This window comes from Daphnia magna, unplaced genomic scaffold (assembly GCF_020631705.1).
Source record: "Daphnia magna isolate NIES unplaced genomic scaffold, ASM2063170v1.1 Dm_contigs130, whole genome shotgun sequence".
Lineage (NCBI taxonomy): Eukaryota > Metazoa > Arthropoda > Branchiopoda > Diplostraca > Daphniidae > Daphnia > Daphnia magna.
In genome coordinates this window covers 228,753-240,835 of record NW_025533133.1, presented here as the reverse complement: position 1 = coordinate 240,835, position 12,083 = coordinate 228,753, and the positions used below count along the sequence as shown (strand labels likewise).

The window sequence follows — 12,083 nt, the reverse complement described above, 5'->3', positions numbered from 1 at the left end:
TCAATGGCCGCCAATTTTTTTGGCTTTTCAGCTTTTGGCGGCCTCTCTGTTCCATTTTAAACCATTTTAAGTGAAACCATCAATGATGCAAACTAATAAAGAAATACGACTGACTTCCTTTCCTGCATGTATTTGTTTTAGGTATTCTTCAGTGAGTTTAGCCCTTCTCTTTCTTTCGTCTTTTTGTCCTCCTTCTCTCTTTCTCTTTGCGTTTCTTTCTTCGATCACTTTACCCTCTTATAAGCCAAATGTCTCGGCCTCGCCAGTCAACTCTGTTTCAAACCGCTTTGAAGATAAGCTTTCAACTAAAATTCCCATTTATACCGTGAATGAAGGACGGGCTTCTTAGCAGGTGAGCCTGCCAGAGTTGAATGCCTTGCACATGACTCCGCCTCCGCGTCCTGATCAATTTCGAGGATCGTGCACGATGCTGTTGTCCTTGATACTTTGACGTTCGATTGGGGTTGATCAGTTTGTTGTTGAAGTACCAACAGATATCTGTTTGGAAAATTCAAAATTGGTTTTTCTTCCTTATCTGACCAAAAACGAAAAAATTCCCTAATCGGCTGTTCAATTTTACCAGGTTTCGGGTTTCCGGCGTAGAAACACTGAATTTGGCTCTCACCTCTTGTACACGAGCACGACATAATTTCGGTCGTGAACTGCGGAGGTTGCTGCGATTCTGCAAATGTCGGCTGCAACAATGTCATCTATCAAACGTAAGAATCTCAGTGGATTAGTTCAAATTCAACATACTAAAAGAAGGCAGTAAGCAAAAGGACATAATATGAAAAATTGATTGTGTTTACACCTATGTACAAAACTTAGACGTGCGTCTGTTAGGAATGTCATATGGTTTCAGTAAGGAGAAATTCTTTCAAATCGCGCTGGCCGCCGAAATGAGGTTTGGCCGCGGACGTTTTCAAACTCTGAGCTTTCAAGCGCTTGAGCATTCCGAAGTGGTGTTTCGCCATTTTCCTGGATCGGTGATAGTATGGTGGAGAAACTGAGCGTGCGGGGGCACTTCCAAACGTGGTATATCTTCAAGTGGGTCTGATGACGGCTTCATCTTCATCGTCGTCATTGCTTCCGTCGGCGTAGAAGGTTCCGTGCTAGTATCGGATTCATCGTCGGAAGATGGCGTTGAGTTCCTGTTATCGTCCTCCACCGGACTTCCGATAGCCCCAATGGCGGCCGCACCGATTGTCTATGCGATTAGAGGTAGCCGGATGAGTTGTGACTGGGCGAAAACGGATGCATGCCATGCCCAGGTCAGTTTTGTTACGGGACATGCGATTAATGGGCTTGCAGTCGCCTGGCTCAAATTATTCAAGCTGGGCTGTCGACTTGAGCCGCACCGAGATGAAACGGAATCGCTGCCCGTCGACACGTCGCCCATCGAATGGCATTTGCTAATCAGTTCATGCATAGTGGCGCTGATCATCGACATGCTGCGCTCTGAATCGAGCCGATGTTATTCGAAGCCGAATCCTCGGCACCGGGCTGATGGAGCTACCAATATCCGCGCGGACAACTTCCATGCGGGTCACCCATTCCGGTTTCCGGTATGGGCGTGTCCTTGTATTCTTGACCAGGTAATGAAATTCATTGGGAAAAAAGAAATGGATTAGAATTTACGAAACTGACGTCAGGTGTCAAAACTGAAGGCTTGTTAAAAATGCAAATGATAAGCAATAAGTGTTAGTAAATTAGACAATCATCATATGAACAAAATATAACAAAAGCTATTGAATCTCCTGATAAAACAAAAGAAAATCACCTGCAAAATTTTGAAAGAAATGAAAAGCTTTTTATGCATTAGTCCTGGCACAGAGAGAGTAATATATAAAAGGATGTCATTTTAAAAAATAAAAAAATTCAGAGGATAAATTCAGCAATACAAAAAAATGTGGAAGGCGTGTGTGTGTGTTTTTGTTTAAATCTAGAGATTTAAAATGGTTATGTGTTTCAGTTGCAAGGTAGGGAAATGAAGGGAATAAGGAAAGATTTACTTGAAGCTGCAAAAAAAAGTGGGAAAAAAACCAAAGAATAATTGATTAGAATTAATTTCAGTTGCATGTATAAATCATTCGCCGAGCACCACAAAAAATAAAATTTGCAATTAAATGAAATATTGAAGTTTTTTTTTTTTAAATGAATCAAATAAAAAAATCGAAAAAAGATACAAAATCGACCAGACATTGAGGTGAGTGATGCACGTGACGACGCCTTTGTCGTTGTGAGCTTCTGCACATCAGCTCGCCCGCGCCATCCGGGAAAATCTCTGCTTGAAGGTCAGAATGACGTCCCATCCTCCCAGGGTGATCAATGCTGAAATCTTTGGACGGCTGGATTTCGCCGTTCAAATACCAAAACACAGAGGACCTGGATAGCTCTCCACTTTCTCACTGAACTGCCAACAATTTCAAATTGAATCCCACGCGTCGTTCCTATTAGAGTCATTCAATGTTTTTACGTACCTGGCCTGATGGCCGTCTTTGACATCGACATGTTGAGGTAACGCTACGGCAAAGGAGGGGGCCCGGAATCTTGACTAGTTCTTCATCTTTGGAAGGCTGCGTTAAATTTGAATTTCTTTGTCAGTTTTTGCCTTTTTGATGACTTTTCTCAGCCAAGCAGGTTTGTCGGGCAAACAAAGAATCATCCTCGGAACTCATCGGGACCCGTCAAATCCTCCCACGTTCCGACGGATGGACCAGCCGTGATGAAGCGCTTCTTTCCGAATCAGGTGGCGTATTCGTATCCCAATGATTGATCAATTATTTCAATTAAGAATTCCTTTAAATGTTCTCATTTCTTAAATTTCTTCTTAAATGAGCCTACTTCCACATGAAGTGTAGTCGAGGTGGTTATCTGGCCAGCACGATTGACGGCCTTGCATCTGTAATACCCGGCGTCTTCTCGGGAAAGCCTTCAATAGTCTGCAAAACAGCTTCTTGAGATACGATATCATGATGCCATTATGTTCACGACAGGCTGGCCGTTGTGGTACCATTTGATATTGTGGTATCGGTGTTCCACTGACCTGTTCCACGAAAAAAATGTTGTTTATGAAAATGAGTTCCTCTAGTTTATGAGATATTCCAATTTTGTACTTGACATGAGTGTGGACTTCTTCTCCATCCATAACCTTTTCATTTGGGCAAGTTCTTTGACAATCTCCGGGCGGAGTGAACCTCGGCCAGCAGTTGCCTTCTACCGTCAACGTGGCCGTCGACGCTCACTGATCCGGGCTGCTGATTTTCAGCCTTCACCGTGTAGATGCCGCCGTTTTCGACGAACGATTCCGGCATGAACAACGTCGATCGTGGTTGTTTTGCGCTGATTTGTACAGTCAGCTCTGAAGAGCAGCGCCGTGCTGTTTCCAGCTGAACACGTATTCCGGGTAGCGATTCCACTTCGACGTCCATTACAATGGCTTCACTTCGAACGATTTGAGGCCGAAGAGCTTATGGAATTTCGGCGGTTGTTGGGCTGCTGTTTGAACGCCAGTCACCTAATCTCGATGAGCAAGTGACGTCCGCGCTTCTCCGCCTTCGTTCGCGCTCTGAGCTTCGTATTTGCCGGTGTTGCCGGCATGGCAACGAACGATAACAAGCGTCGATTCGTTCTTGAAGGTAATCAATCGGTTTCATTCGCTGGATCTCACGGCCATTGTGGTACCACTCACTCCGGCGTTGGATAGCCGCCGTGCGGATCGTCAATACCTTTACGGCTACCTGTTTGCACAATGTCCGTCTCCAGCGGTCAGCCGATAACCGGAGCCCACCCAATTTTTTGATGACTAATGACTACTGCGTCAACCTGTTAATTCAAAAAATTCCTTTTCCTTTCTGCTTTTCGTTTTCAATTAAAAGCCAATCAATTAAGAACTTACCGACGGTGAGAGGCGCTCATATCCCACTGTCTCCATGAGCGTTGGGTGGCTGCTAACGATAGGTGCCTTCTTACCGTCGGGGAAGACTTCGGTGATGGTCACAAACCACGTGCCAGTCGATGGTTCAAACGCGGCTGGAAGTCACGCGACGAAGCCGGAGTTCACGCGACCGCAGCCACGTGATCTGCGGGATAGCTTGCCACGCGCAAATGAGTTTGGTGGGTTCGCCATCCGACGCACGTATCGGACTTATAACGCAACGCTGCTTCACCTCCTTCTGCCTTTCGCTATTTTGAATAATACAATCTAATTTTAGTTGGTCAAATTAATTTCTAAACGTCATGTACACGGCAACGGTGCAGCCATGAATCTCTTGGCTCGCGTGTCGTCAATTTATGTGGTCATCTGTACGATATAACGACGGCAAGACATGCCACGGAACACGTGTCTTAAATGAATGGAGGTCGTAAGAATCTCAGAAAAGTGAGCCAAATTACAGTTGGCAATGAGGTTTTTGGAAATGAAGCCTGCACATGTAAGGCAGTGCAGCAAAAGGCTAGTTAGGCAAACTGTGTTCATTGACTTTTGAAATATAGCCCACGGAGAGCAAGAGAATACGTTTATAATCTGCCTGAGAGAGAGGTAATCACCAGTTCTTTGATTAATTTTATTATTTTTTTGCGATAAAAGACGGAGAAAAATGTTTCCACTAATTTTGATTTAAACAAGAAATCAATTGATGCATGGACTAAAAATAAAAAGAGGGCTGCCGCACACGGCGCTTCATCAGTTCACTTCCAACGACGGACTCCGGTAATTTATCAAACAAAAGAATTTATGGATTCCCACCTTTCTTGGCTGCATCCCAGGAAAAGAAAAAATAAAACAGGAAAGAATATCGCAAAGTCAACAGAAATAATCAATCCAAACAGTTGGCTTAGCCCTGCATTCCTTTCTATTCGAGCACGGGCCCGAATTGACGCATGCCGTTGCTATGCACACAGCCAAATCCGCTAACACTCAAGGCGTAAGGCACCGCATAAATTTCCGCAAAATGATCCAATTTTTTCGGTGTGCAAACACAACAAAGATCCGTCTATTTTTGTAATGTCTCATCTATTTCCTTGTTTGTGTAGCACTGGGCTGCCATCCCGCCAGAACGCCTATGTCCGCTAGTGGAACTAAGCAACGACGCACATTACGACCACAGCGCGTGCCATCTATTTTTTCAAAATAAAATCTTAAGTCAATTTCGGGAAAGAATGGCATAGACTTACATGAGAGAAAGAACCAAGAGAACATGTTCTTCGCTGATTATGACAGTAGAAACATTTCCTGTCTGAATGGCACAAAAGGTTTGAAACTTGAGTCACAGCTTTGATAATCTGATCTGAATTTGAGGAATTGAAAGCGGATTTAAACTGTTAGTGGGGGAAATAAAGAAAAAACTGCATGGGCTCGTCTCTATCGTGTGTCCACTCAGTGCAAAGGGAAACTCCAGACTTCGACTGAATTCGAAGCGCCGCCGATGAGTTGGGAAGATGCAAAAGTTGGCATGCAACCCTCAGCCTTGGTCATGGACCTGGGCTCCCGAATGAACTCCTACATCTGTTTTAAATTTAGATCATTGACACCAGCCTCTCGGCGGGTAGGCTGTCCATCCGTCTGTCACGTTACTGTCCATCTCCATCCCCCCCACCCCGAAAAAGACTTATGCCAATGGTTTCCTTCCTGTCTAAAATCACTGGTTGTTTCAAAATGCTGAACTTTCGATCCATTGAACTCACTAATGATTGCTCTCAAAACGAGGGAGACTGTTAACATTTCCTTCATTAGTTTTTAAGGCCTACCCAAACGAATTTGTATTTCTGAAAGGTCTTTTTAAAAATTCCAGTCGGCTATGGAATTTGGGAGAATCTCCTCATTTCCTCCTAACCTAAAGCTTACGCTGCCAACAAATTACATCAACTCGGAGAATGCTAGAGCCTAATAAAGGGCCAAAGGGGAAACTACATCATAAAAAAAAAATAAATAAATAGACTAACCTTTGTACGATGAAATTGGCAGAGGTAATCGCACTGCTGGCCTCGTTGACTGTAATGACAGGTGTAGATTCCCGTGTCTCTTCTAGGACGACTTGGCTTGATTTCAAGACGGAGCTGAATGGCCTGGCTGTGATGTCCAATCGATCAGCACCGCAGCAGAACACTTTCATTTCGGTACCAGGTGATTGTGGGTTGTACCTGCCCGGAATTGGCAACAAGGCGACTTTCTTGCCCGTCCGGCTGCCTGTAGTGGTTGCAGTTTCGGTGAACGAGGCGGCTGGCATTTCGGAGTCGAACTGATGCAGTTTCATTTTCGGCAGTCTAAGTTTCTCTTCCACTGGGCAGATTGAACTAATTCCGTTTGGGGTAATAAAGTTTTCGAAACTTTCGACGTCGTCAGCGTTGACGGCCCGTTCCGCCATTATCTCCTGTTTCTACCACCTTCTTCTGTTTTACTTGCGAGGTGATGGCAGGTACGTCCATTTGTTCTTTAACTGGACACTAGTGGCGGTTGATGTCAACGTAGGGGTCATCGGTGGTTTCAGCTCTTCCTGTTCAATTTGCATCGACACGGATTCCACAATGTCAGGAATGTACTTCGTTGCTCCGGTTTCCAATGAGCCGTGGCGGAGGAAGGAGTCTCACTGTCCAGTTGGAGCACTCCCAGGAACAGCAGTCACTGAGACGGGCCCCTAGCTGGTTTCTCTTCGATCGGTTGTTCACAGCGACGGAAGGAAGGCGAGGCTTTTCTGGCGAAGGTGATGTCAATTTTCGCTTCTCAGCAGTGACAGGTAAATCCGGCTCGTTCTTTGCCATCCGAATCTCAATTTCAGTTGCTCGTACGGTGCGTCGGTATCAACGTTGGCCAAACTTCCCGCCGCGGGATCTTCTCTTTAATTGGATCATTTCAGGTTCCGGTGCGTCCTGTTTTATTTCTGAGGCGTACGCTTCCAGTACAAACTTGTTGCGGAATTTGCACTTGTTCCGTTGTTGTGAGAGTGTTTAAGGATTTGCTGACTGGGCAACTAGTTTTGGGAGACTCATCGTCTGGCAAATTGTTCTTTCAGTTGCAACAGATCTTGTCCTCTTCGGGGTGTGGTTATTTGAGTTGGTTTGTAGGATTTCAGGACGACTTGGGTTCGATCTCCTTGAGTGGGGGCGGATGGGTTTGAAAATCATCGTGGCATCTGATGTCACGTCCGTCGTCTTTTGCGGAACCCGTGACATAGACGTGGGAATGTTTGCCGTGTTTCAGGAGTTGTACTCAGGGAACTTCTCGTTGCGGTATCTTTAACTTGATCGCTCCTGGGTTGCGGCTCTTCCGTCTGGGCTTTTGCGGCGTACGCTTCAGCACGACTTGCCGTGGCCCCGCACCAATTCCGGGTCCGAGGGGAGCGTCTAACTGATTTGCTCGGTTGAGGAGTCTGTGGAATTTCTTTGGATTCTGAAGGGAACTGCTCTTAAAATTTGAATCGATCTTTACCTGAGTTTTGGGCGCTTCCTCAGGTGTGGGGAAGACTTTAGAAACTATTTGTGGATCTTGCTTTAGTACGAGCAACAGCTTGTTTTAAAGTGATTTTCCTTTCAATTAGGAAACGTCTTTTTTTGTCTGTTCAGGTTCGGTTTCGCAACGTGTTGGAATGTTGACTTGGTAGTTTCCATCTGGTTTGAAACAGGGACTGAAACTGTTTTTTCTTAACTTCAGGCAAATGTGGAACGGCTAAACGATTCTCTCTCCAGGCAATTTCCTGCCTGGCTTCAGTGCCCGGTGCGCTTTCCGGAAGAGTGACGCTTCTGTCGGCATGGCAGGTTGGCCTTCATCCTTTTCTGATGGTGGCTGATTTGACTTACTTGATCGGGACCGCTTTTGCAAGTGGTGCCGATTCTATGGGTCTGCTGAGGTATTACGTCACGCTGGATGCTTCTGACTTCCATTCGTCTGATGGAAGTTGCTGTTCTTCCTCATTCTGACGGCCTACAACGGGTTTTAATCGGATCTCAGCTCTTTCTGGAATTTCTTTGGTTTTCTTTCTTACACTTTCTTTTCCATTGAATTCTGACGAATTCAACAACTTCTGTTGGATTTCTGTAGAGTCTGTTTCTGAACTACTTCAGCAATTTTTACTTCTCATCTCGTCAAGGCAAACAGGCTTCAGGGTAATGCTAGATCTTTCTGTGTCTTTCTGATTTGTGTGGCACTCTTTCAGCTGGATATTTTCCTGTACAGTTTCTTCCCTGCTTTATTTTCTGTGATGTACGTTTGAGAACTACTTCTGAATTTTGTCAGCCTTCGCTGGCTAGTTTCTCTGTTTCTGGTTTCGGGACGCTGAGGGCTCGGGCTGCAGGCGATGGGCAAATTGGCATCGATCGTAATTGACTCTGACGGGTATGCAGTAGATCTTGAATCTTCAACTGCAGAATAGGCCTAATGTCTTCTTTGCCCCCAAGGAGTTACAATGTTTTCGCTCTTGATCAACTGGCGGGCTCCATCGGCCTTCACTTCCGCAATCGTCGTCTGCGATGATACTCTGGCTCATGCTTCCAATTGCTCGCCAGGTGACACCACCCAGCTCACCCTCCGTTGAAGCCGATTTGCAAATAAATAGATTTGAGTTCTTTTGGTTCTCTTTCTTGGAGTCATTTGAGATCCTCTGTAACTTCTTTCAATTCTACCTGCTTGAACTGATCTTGCCTCACTAGGTGGGATTGTGGAGTCCTTTTCACTGAATTTCCGGTAATGATCTCTCTGTAACAATAGCTTCTTTTGATTTCGGGCCAGTTTGAGGAAACTTGCTCTGTTATTGCTTTCTCAACGTCTCCTCTTATTTCTTTAATTTCATTTCAAAATGTTTGTTCTGTCCATCCACTGAGTAGCTTCTTTTTTATGTTCATGGAAATGAAGACTTTTGTGTTGTTTCTTCCGTCGGTTTGATTGATTCCGGAGTTGTTTTGAGGGATTGCTGGTTTCGGTAATGGTTGTCTTTGGAACAAATTCTTTTGGTTTTGGTGTTGTAATAGTTGGTTTAGTCTTTGCTTTAAAACTGGAACCTCAGTTGATGACATTTCCTGCTGGTAATTCGATTGGGCTGGCCTGCAAAACGGCTTTGAGCTATCTGGCAAATCTGTTGGTTCGTGACCAAACTCTTCTGTCTGATATTCAAATTACCGATTGTCCAATCTTCGCTTTTTGGGAATCGGTTTGAGTTCACCTGCTGGTCAGGGTTTCAGTACCCCTTTGGGTTTCTGTGGCGTCTTTTTCAGCTCAACTCTACCGGAATGTCTCAGTTTGTTCTGCTTTCTTTAACGTGACTTGATTTGCCTTTCAACCAGTTTTTCATCTTGGTCGATGGGTTTCAAAACTACAAGCGAATCGCCCAGTGTCGTTTGAATTTGCGACGGTATTTTCTTCCAACCACTTGATGGGTTCCTTTTCATCGGCTTTATTTGGGGCGTTGGTTTGAGTTCCACCTGCGGGATGGGCTCGTCTTGAACTACCTTTCGATTGAAATCGGCTTCGTCTTATCTCTAGATTTATGCAACGTCCCACCTGAAATTGCGTCCTGCTCTTCGCTACAGGTGGCCAACTTTTTGCGTGAGGAAAGCTTTGCAGATTTGTTTTTATCAACTCTCTTATGAAACTGCTGAATCCTCTGGCTGATTTCAACTGACGTGGGCGATCCTTTCGAAGCATTTATTACCGGCCTTCCATTCGATAACATCCAACAACTGATCGCTAGCATCTCTTTTTCTCCGGAGCAGCCATCACGACTCCCGGATGTCTTACGCAATTGAACTGATTTCCAGGGCACGCCCAGTTGAGGCTGACCTTCCGATTGACATGGAGCGGCCGGCGAGCTATCCTCGAAGTCTTTTTCAGCATTTGAACGCCAATCTTCCATGGAACATTGGCCTCTTGCGGCACGTCTGGAAGATCGGCCTTTGTAGGCGAACTTTCTCGATGTCTTTTTTTCGTGCTGACTCTGCTCTTTCCAGGGAATGTCGGCTGACGCCCTGAGGCCAGGGGGCGGTACCGCAGGTCGACTAAAGACGTCCGGGCCAGCTTATTGCTAAAAAAGATTTCTCAGCCTTCAGCACCGCCCTTCCATGCAGGAGACGTTTTGACTGACGTTTCTTCGGCCTTTAGTTGCTGCGGTTTCTCTTCAACAGTTGCAAACCTTGCTTCCAGGCTGGTTCAGTTTTTCTAACAGATAACTGGCCAGACGCCTGTCTTCCGACCTGCCCCTCGAGCCACGGAGCCTTTCTATCATAGGATCCTCTGCAAGGAGAACTGGATTCTCTCCTTCTCCAAGGAGCAACTTGATGACCCACTTCCGACCGGCTAGTCCGTCTCGCTCATCGGTATCGCTGTGGTAACGGAGATTAGCCGCAGTCTTAACGAGATGCTGAACGTCCGGTCATGGCTAGGCGTCTTTGGAAGTCCAGATGACCAACCCGTTGAAATCGGGCCTGTTTCGTACACGTAAATACTTTCAGCATTTCTTCGATCTTGAAATTACTAGGCTAAAAAAAGTCGAACTGGGATACGCGTTCCAGCTTAGCTGTTTTCTATCAAAGCTGAAACACACAGACACAAGGCTCTGATTGTTGATTCAACCCGCCCTTTTCGGGACCTGTTCTGTTTATCGGTGAGTGCCGACATGGAGAGAGAGGAGAGAACGCACTCTGTTGATTACAAGCTTACAACCCGGTGCCTTGGCTTAAGTTATCATTAGAGCGCTAGTTGTGAAACGTTGGCGGTACCACCTACTGCATAGGTGAGGCCCTGTCGCCAGCCGACCATATTTGAAGCTAATGACGAGAGTGGAGGATAGAAAGAGATCTCTTGCGTGAGTCAGCGGTAATGACCACGCAACTTTGGAAGTATCTAGAGTTCCAGAACAGCCAAACTAACTAACACAACAAAAACAAACGGAAAAAATTGTTTGTAGGGAGTATACGAAAAGATCTCGAATCGGCAGTTACCGACTAGACTCGGTCGCAGTCGGTCGTTCAAACAGAAACATCTCATTTTGGGGTTTTAACGGCTAGATCTGAACCGGCCCAGAAGAACGAATGAAATTCTGAACAAGGTACAACCAGAAGAGTTTTGTGTCGTTGCGTTCATTTTCTCTCTCTCTCTCTTTCAAAATTAAATAATTGTGTTTTTAATGTGTGGTTAATTGAAAGAAGACATTTCACTTTTCTTTCGTGTCATGCCTTTTTTTGTTTTTGTTTGTTTTGATTTTGGTTGTTTTTTCATGCAATCAAGGTCATTGTAAAAATAAAAAAACGAAGACAAAATAAAATAAAAAAATTTCCAACAACAATCCAAATAGATTTACTTGGTTTTTCCCACAACATGCTTTGTGCTCGTGTAGTATTTCGACGGTGTCATGTGTGGGAAGAAAAAAAAAAATAATATATTAACTACTAGAATTTTTTGTTCTCGTTCATTGCTGTTTTGAAACTTGCTTGTATTTTTTTTTTGAGAGGAAAAAATAAAGTAGGCAGAACGGACAGGGGGAGAGCGGGACAGCGCGCAAAAGGGGCGAGGGCGGAAGAGCCATTTAAAAACTGTCCAAAAAGAAAAACAAAAAAAGGCCGACATGAAAAATATTCAATAAAAAGAGGTTTGGGTGGTACGACAACGACACAGAAATAAGAAAAAGCCTTTATCTTTTTTGCTCTACATCAAATATGGCGTTTGTGATTATATCAAAGGATTTTTTTGTCCAAATATAAAAAAGCTGCGATCACCTTCCAAACGAATGAGTAGGAAAATAATTGTCAAAAATTGTGAAAATTTCAAAAGGCACTTCAAAGGGGGTAGAGAGTTGGTTTTGTTTTATGCTCTCACTACAATGATCCAAAAAAAGTGTGGAATAAAAAAGCCGAGTCAAAAAGGAACTGCGTTAGTAAACAGTGGCGCAATAAAATAATTATAAAGACACATTGAATTATTCGAGGGAGCGTGAAAGATAATAAACTGGACAGAGGGAAAACGGAAGTGAAAACAAGAGGAGGACGAGAATTTGATGGCCTCTCTCTCCCTCTCTCTCACTGGATTTTTGTTTTTGACTGGAACAACAACAACACAAACACACACACATAATTATGCAGCGATTCGGCCCATCTCCTCA

At 44.6% G+C, this 12,083-nt stretch overlaps 1 pseudogene; it reads right to left on the bottom strand.

Annotated features, from left to right (window-relative positions):
• Positions 1-937: 937 nt before the first annotated feature.
• On the bottom strand, positions 938-10,211 carry LOC123466992 (annotated as a pseudogene).
• Positions 10,212-12,083: the final 1,872 nt, after the last annotated feature.